The sequence below is a fragment of the Coregonus lavaretus genome (assembly GCF_964263955.1).
Source record: "Coregonus lavaretus genome assembly, contig: HAP1_SCAFFOLD_383, whole genome shotgun sequence".
Classification (NCBI taxonomy): Eukaryota; Metazoa; Chordata; class Actinopteri; order Salmoniformes; family Salmonidae; genus Coregonus; species Coregonus lavaretus.
In genome coordinates, this window is record NW_028162768.1 from 317525 (window position 1) to 325685 (window position 8161).

Below are 8161 nucleotides of genomic sequence, written 5' to 3' on the forward strand. Positions count from 1 at the left end.
GAATGCTACTGGGCACTTGCATTGCCAAAGCAATTTCAGAACCTCCTTTTACCATATTTAAAGCCACCATTTTTCCTGGACCAATATCTAACCGACTAAAAGTTGTTGATCTTCGCCAACTATATGCCATATGATTCTGATGCTTTTTTGCCAGCGTTTTGGTAATATTTTTAAACGATTTAAGCTGTTTTTTGAAAAAATTATGTTTGCCTTCATACCTCATACACCAACTATGAAGTACAGGCCCTATTTTCTGGATGCAGCGGGGATAGTGGATAAGAAAATGGTGCTTTGGTAAAAGTTTTTTCTGAGGATACAACTTCTTAAACAGTGTATGGTGATCAACAATCAAATGTTTTAAATATACACATAGACCTTGAGATAACATGGGCGAGAATATAATGTTAATTATTTGCAATAATAAAAGAAGCAGGCCCCAGTGTTGGTCAGTAGAAGTTACCAAATCTCCAAAGATAAGAGGAACATTCCTAAGTAAGCACCAGGACTGAATTGCATTCAGTCCCAGATCATTAGATCCTTCACTTAAATTAACAGTCACAGGCCTGTTATTTCTCTCTGTGAAACCATAATCAAAACTTTGTATTCTTGAATGTATTTCTCCTGATGTAACATGTTTTTCATTCAAATACAGAAATAATAACTTCAATTCGTACTGGCCAACCCCTTCTAACACATCATGCATCACATCAACTGAGAAGTTCTCAGTTGTGTGAAAATACCTCAATGAATTTAATATGCATGACCTTTTCACACCAAAAACATACGGAAGGGATGGATTACAAGCCATTTCTTGACAGTGAGCAGTATGCATATCTTTGGTGCGTAAAACTATTTTGGAAGAATCTTCAGAGAATTCTGTTTGAAAGTCCTCCTTTTCTGCTAAACAGAACCTGCAACAGTACCTTGCACTGAAAGACTCCACCAGACCAAACAAACTATGCAAACCCAAATTATCACCTGTTACCTGTACTACAGTGCCACGTACATAACCACTGTATAATGGAATCTCAATACCATCGCTCTCTAACACTTTAATGTCTCGAACAATGGGAGCAAAAATTTCACTAAAACCATATCGTTTAACATCTTGAGTATGAAATAAGGCGCACAGGTGTATGTTAGCCAAAAAAGAATTCCATTTTGGAGAGAAGTTTCTTAAAGTAAAATATACTCCACCCAATTTATGAATACCTCGCTTGGAACCCAATGGGTTGGCGACCTCAAAATCATCATAGAACATCTGGACCTGTATTGTCTGCTTCTCAGTTGAGAACAGGGGGTGACTTTTAAAAAAAGATCCATCACAAATATCTCTCAGTCTAGAGTTGCTGGTAGCTGAGCTTTGCAACATTTCTGCAAAATACTGACTTTTAAATATTGACTGCAGTGTAGATAAAATTGGAATATACATGAATTTATCTTGAACTACTACCTGATCATATGTTCCAGTCTTTTTATTTAGTCTTGTGTCAAATCTTGAACCAATCACACATTCAACTGGTTCTACTATTTCCCACTTGGCAGTCATAAATTTTGATCGCTTGTATTCCGAATTTAGAACTGTGAAAGGATTCTCTAACCCCTCAAAACACGCCTCAACTTTCTTGCACATTTCTGTTTCTCTTTCATTACTAAATACATGCTTTATCACTGTTTCTTTAGCATGCTGATGAATATCTTGAACAATCTCTTCCATGGAAATCACTACAGTATTTACTGTACTTTGACCAACACCTGCTGCCTTTAGATCAGAAATAACAGCTGCACAACTATTTACAATGTATGGCGAAGATAACTCTGACTCAGCCTCTAAACATTCAGTCGACACTTCAACATGAGAAATATTACTGGTGTTGACGGTACTTTGAGGGTCTGAAAGATCATCTTCTATAGAATCTACTAAACTTTCTCCGTGGCACTTGTTAAGATGTTTTCTAAAACCAGAAAAGCTACCAAAAGAACGTGAGCATCCTTCTTGACCACATTTCAGAAAAAGAGTCCTGCCTGTACATAGCCCATGAATTATCTTAAGGTGCTTAACAAGGTTGTTTGGACTTCCATGGTCACTTTTGCAAAGAAAACACTTCATAGTTTTATCTCAACTAACGCACCATTCTTGCTCGCAACTCAGCAACTCTAGGAGTCTCCTTTGTTTCCCCCATGTCGATGTTATAGATGGTTGTTTGCACAAAAGTGAAAAAGCTGCTCAAGGAAGAACTGTATGACGTACCAAATACGTAATGGGCTTTAAAGACTTCGTCAAAAGCTCCTACTGAACCTGTTGCCTTGCATGGAAGAGCATGCTTGTCAACCACAATGAAGTAGGAGTGAATGCTGCTCTGTGTGGATCCCTGGGCGAGAAGGTAGGGCTGACTGCTTTGGGTGATGTTGTCAAGATGCTGCTACACACTGGTTCCAACCTACAAAAAAAACACATTCAACAGAATTGTTTTGGTGACTAACCTCTGACAATAGATAAGATCACCTCAAACTGTGCACAAGATTGAGATGATGGAATATATATTTTAAACAACTGTTAAGCATACCTTTTGAAATCTGATGAGCTGATCTACAGCTTGATATGCAGACATCTTTCCCGGCCTCTTTCTACCTTGTGCAGATGGTGGTAGCAAATGTAGCAGCAGCAAGATGGCAGACATGTCACTGTCCCAGCCTACAAATAAGTAAATAAAAACCTGGTTAACATTGTGCCGTAGCATAACATTCTTATTCACAACTTGCACCATTATGGACATATAATGCACACCTACATTATCCACATAAAAAGTAAAACAGTTCATTCATACCATTCTCAACTTCAGCAGCTGACTCAGCATTGCGCATCAAATCCAAGAGTTCTGTGGTGGATACAAGTCCATGGCTTTCCTTTAGTACTTTTGCTTTGAAAGTGGTTGGCCACTTCTCCAAGAATTTGTTGGCTGTGGCCTCACCAAACAGAAGTCTGAAATCTTGTTCTATCTGCAATGTAACACACAAAGACAGAAATAATGAGTGTTACCTTATTCTTCATTGGATATTTTTGGTGATGCAGTGAATTAAGTTGTCATACCAGTCCTGGTGTGTCCAGAAATCTTGGGAAGACCGAGAAGACATCTGATGATTTGGCTTCATCGTTGACCATTGCTTGCCGATATATGAAGGTCATTTTCATCTTCTCACGGACAGTGTTTTCATCAGCAGAGTGTCTCAAAACAGCAATAGCTGCTTCCACATCCTCATCAGATGGCTCTCTGTCATAGGTGAAGGGCTGACGATCACGGCCTGGCCCACCAACTTAAGACAAAATACAGTGTTAAGAAATCCTTTCTGTACAATTCACAGGTCACCATTATAATTACATGTCACTGATCAGAAAACATACCTTTAGGAGATTTGCTGACTGAGGCACCTCTTTCCTCTGCTGTTTTTCTTTGTATGGTCTTCAATCGCCATGCAAGGTATCCGGAACCACTCTCCGGATCGTAGTAATGATCCTATATTATTATAAATAAATTATAAAGGAGTACTATTCCCATTTCATAGAGTGAATATGTGCATAATGTTGCAATAACCCATTTACTTACATATCCATGTTGTGAGTATGGGTCTTCTAGATAGGGAAACAAAGCTACTATCCCCTGTGCATACATCACTCTGACACTTTTGGGGGGGGATGTCCTAGCATATGAATTCAAAGTTAACATCACACTGAATTGATATTGCACAACACATTTTACATAATTAATAACCGGAAAATAATAACAATGTTTCTTTACAGCCCATCTATATGCTTAATGCTTACCCATGTGTTTCTGTCATCTCAGCAGCAAGTATGTTGATCATCTGTCTTCTGGTGGCATCTGTCAGAGATTTGGTTTTTCCATACTCTTGCATAATGCGTTCACCACCAGGCTTTGATGTTAGGATTTTTTCAATCAGCTATAGGTGGAAAGAAATGTGCTTTCCGTAATTGTAAAACAATATGTAATGCTGTCACATGATGAAACAACATTCAGATTGGACTTAACAGCAATGTTCACCACTTACTGCTTTTGCCTCATAGTTTATGTGGCATGGCCTTTTAGGCTGGCTTCCTTCGCCAGCCGCTACTTCTTCAACATCGTCACACACAGTGAAATTCAGAATGATGGTGTCATCAGATGTACCCGAGCATGATGATGAATGAGAGGTATCTGTTCATTATGAAATTTGTGCAAAACATAGAAACATATTACAATAAACTGTTATTTTTAAGACAATAAAGGTTCTCATTCTGGCCTTTAAACTAAAAAACTAATTGAATGAATGAATACCAAGTCCATTGCCCAGCATGATTCTGAAAGTTCCAGGTGACTCCTTTACTAATTCTTCAAAAACATCTGAGTCAACTTCTGTGTCAGACTGGTCATACACCTTAATGTCTGGCTTTCTGCTTTCTGGTATGTTGAATTTTAGACACACTGTTAAAAAAAGAAGAAAAAAAAGAAAAACATGCATTCCCTTCTCACAAGAATCCAAGTTCATACTTAAGGTTGCCTCATGTGTTCACAAAATGATGAAAGACAAGGATCTGCACCTGATTTTATGTTACTGAAAATATAAAGCACAGCAGAAATTACTATAGACCTAAATAGATATCATAAGATACTAGCTTAATGCTGTATTATTTTGTCATTAGGGTGATATGTATTGCTTTAACCTATTATACCTACCTTCTTTCAAGAAAGCATTGAATGTCAGCTCAGACAGCTTGACGTATTTCTGCTCTTCCCCGAGCTGAACACGCAACAGCATTTTGCCTCTGTTAACAAAGAAAATATATATTCAAAATCATCATTTAGTGCTGGTTCAACTAAGCGTTAGCTAACTATCCATTTATCTCAGTAGTACTAGCTACGCAATGCACTATGCATTACTTAGACGTTACACTGCAATTACAAAGGCTGAAGTAGACAAAGTTGTGCTGGTTGAATATAACGTTAAGCTGCCATTTTCTGCAGCAAATGGGTGTAGGCTAGTTCAAGTTTAGAGGCACATTGTCCCATTAGCTACCAAATAACTAGCTATGTGTCAAAGTTAGCTAGCTCATTAGCCATTTTAGTTCGAACAGTAGCTAACCATTAAAATGGTTAAGCAATGTTAAACAAACCCATCATGCAAATCAGTGATCTAAGTTATCGTTTTATAACACCAACATTAGCTGGCTAACTATCAGAAGCATGCTAACATTACCGTTATATATAGCTTTATAAAAAACAGTTAACGTTAGTGTAAGGAAGCCTGGGAAGCTATACAATAACGTTAGCTAACAATACTATCTGTATAAATGTTTTGTTGTTAGCGAACGTTATTTTACGTATTTACCATTCTGACAACCTTCATTCGTGAAAATATTGCAACACAAAGAAAGACAGTTACCGATACTGATTGCAAGCTAGCTAACCGCATGACAAGCACAATCTGCGCTCATGCCAAACGGTGGTGTCCTTCAAACGAACTGATTAGCTAAGTTAACGTTACCTATTTTTAGCCATATGAAACAGCAAGCCATTCACAAAAATATCAAACATATTCCATGGGTATATCATATAACAGTTATTACTGTCAACCATCTGAACTTACAAGCTAATTTAGCTGGCTGATGACGAGCTCACTGCAAGGGGGACCGCCGCATGGAACTCGTAACTTAAAATATGACCTTGACATCAGCACAACTCTAAAATTATGTAAAGTTAAAAAATACCGGTTTGGTGTTGAAAAAACGGGGATGTAACTTACCTAGCAATATCTGTGGCCTAGCTACTCCTTCGCAATCTTCCTCCACCAACGTACGTGCCAAACTTCAGCAAAGCAGAGTGGCGGGTATTCATCACTGCTGTAGAGTTGAAATTGTCACTGCGTATCTGCAGATTTTTACACTCACTTTTAACTCCACTGATAGAGCAACTTTACTCTCAAAAATGTTGAAAATACTCTATCTGGGTTAAAATAACTTTACTCTGAAATATTAACACCCCATTTTTTACTGTGTAGGAAGTAGGGCGAAAATAGCCCCTTGTTCCTTTGCTCCTGGGGAACCACTGTGACTGCCTCCTTCGCCAAAAGTTCCGTAATCTCTGAGACCAGAGCGGCCACTTTTTCGGGCGTTTTCATCACCGTCTCCACCACTCCCCTGAATGGGGGTGGGGTCCGGTGGAATTGGTGAGCATAACCCTTCTGCAACGTCTGTTGTAGCCAGCGTGAGAGGGTGCAGCTTCGCTGCCACTGCCAGCAATACAGAGAAAGCGGCCGAGCGCGAAGCTGAGGTACATTCAGTAGGAAGGACCTGTATTCCTCTATGGCCCTTGCCGCCACTGTTCTCCAGCACTGAGGTGGTGGAACAGCCCAAGGCGGGCCTCCCAAGAAAGGGAGAGGAAACATTAGTGCGTTCTGAACCAAAAGGGGGGGCAGAAACGTCAGTTAAACCCGTAACCGTCGTATTCCTGCCCTCCGTGAACGCAGCGTGGGTCTGAATTGCACTGACCGAGGCCACAGCCTGTGACAGGGCACCATCCCCAGCAAGCGATTGCGTCATCGTAGGTGACTGCAAACCGCTATTAGAGCCACTCACTACAATACTCCTCGAAGTCTGTAATATGAGGTCTCTATGAGGTAACACAAGGCGGCGCCTTGATAACGTCTTACCCTTCACCTTCTGTGTGTGTTCAACTCTGCACCTCTGGTGGGTTGAGTCACGCTCAGTGTGGTGAGTATTAGTGCGTTCAAAGGAAAGTGGGGGCGCCGATACACTGGGCACCTTCGTGACCGTGGTAATCGGGCCCTCCGTGAACGCAGCATGGGTCTGAATCGCACTAACCGAGACCTTAGTCTGCGATAGTGCGCCATCCCCAAATGGCGGCTGCGTCATCATGTCTCCTGACTGAGACTGCAGCCTGCCATGAGAGACACTCACTACAGTACTCCTTGGGGTCTGTAATGTGAGGTCTCTTTGAGATAAACCAAAACGGTGTCTTGGTATCTTTCCTCCTTTCACCTCCTGTGTGCGTTCAGCTCTGCACCTCTGGTGGGCTGAACTACACTCAGTGTGGTGAGTATTAGCGCGTTCAGAAAGAAGTGGGGGCGCCGATACACTGGGCACCTTCGTGACCGTGGTAATCGGGCCCTCCGTGAACGCAGCATGGGTCTGAATCGCACTAACCGAGACCTTAGTCTGCGATAGTGCGCCATCCCCAAATAGCGGCTGCGTCATCATGTCTCCTGACTGAGACTGCAGCCTGCTATGAGAGGCACTCACTACAGTACAGTACTCCTTGGAGTCTGTAATGTGAGGTCTCTTTGAGATAAACAAAGACGGCGTCTAGGTATTATTCCTCCTTTCACCTCCTGTGTGCGTTCAGCTCTGCACCTCTGGTGGGCTGAACTACACTCAGTGTGGTGAGCCTTGGCGCGTTCAGAAAAAGGTGGGGGCGCCGATACACTGGGCACCTTCGTGACCGTGGTAATCGGGCCCTTCTTGAACACAGCATGGGTCTGGGTCGTACTAACAGAGACCTTAGTCTGTGATAGTGCGCCATCCCCAAATAGCGACTGTGTCATCATGTCAGAGTCTGACAGAGACTGCCGTCTGCTATGTGAAGCACTTCTTATACCTGAAGTGTTATGTGAACCTACTTTGAATGCCTGTTCAGCAACGCACCCTTGGTGGGCTGAACGGCGCTTAGAGTGGTAAGGGAGAGAGGGTGAGATTTGAACGCTCTCGGACGTATTATGGAAAAGGGGCTCTTTTTTGACAAAGTCAGGTGAAGCCAACTCTTTATTAAACACATCAACAAAAGCATTTACATCATCACCCATCCCTTCAACCGAAGGGTGGGGGGGAACAGTGGTCACGTTCAAGGATGGCGTGTCCTCCATTCGCTCCCCCGCGTCCCGTCATGTGCACCTCCTCTTGTGGCCTCCCTTAGGGGCCCAGGTCGGCGCTCTCACCACCTCCCTCGCCGGCTGCAATGGGGCCACCGTGGCTGCTGGGGGGGCTGGGCCCGCTCTCCTGCCTCCTGTGGCCGCCGACTGACGCCGGATACGCCGCCTCGCTGTAGATCCCTGTCTACTCTGGGGGGTGGAAGTGGATGGTTTACGAGAC

At 42.3% G+C, this 8161-nt stretch overlaps 2 long non-coding RNA genes across 2 annotated transcripts; both read right to left on the reverse strand.

The window, feature by feature from the left end:
• Positions 1–246: 246 nt before the first annotated feature.
• On the reverse strand, positions 247–3140 carry LOC311118883. Its single transcript, XR_014611875.1, has 4 exons — positions 3092–3140; positions 2829–3000; positions 2568–2695; positions 247–2441 (listed from the first exon to the last, which is right to left on the reverse strand). It is a non-coding gene; the product is annotated as an uncharacterized lncRNA (long non-coding RNA).
• A 6-nt stretch (positions 3141–3146) lies between these two features.
• LOC311118884 lies at positions 3147–6037 on the reverse strand. Its single transcript, XR_014611876.1, has 8 exons — positions 5800–6037; positions 4734–4822; positions 4335–4481; positions 4069–4214; positions 3824–3960; positions 3606–3699; positions 3404–3515; positions 3147–3315 (listed from the first exon to the last, which is right to left on the reverse strand). It is a non-coding gene; the product is annotated as an uncharacterized lncRNA (long non-coding RNA).
• Between the last annotated feature and the right edge of the window lie 2124 nt (positions 6038–8161).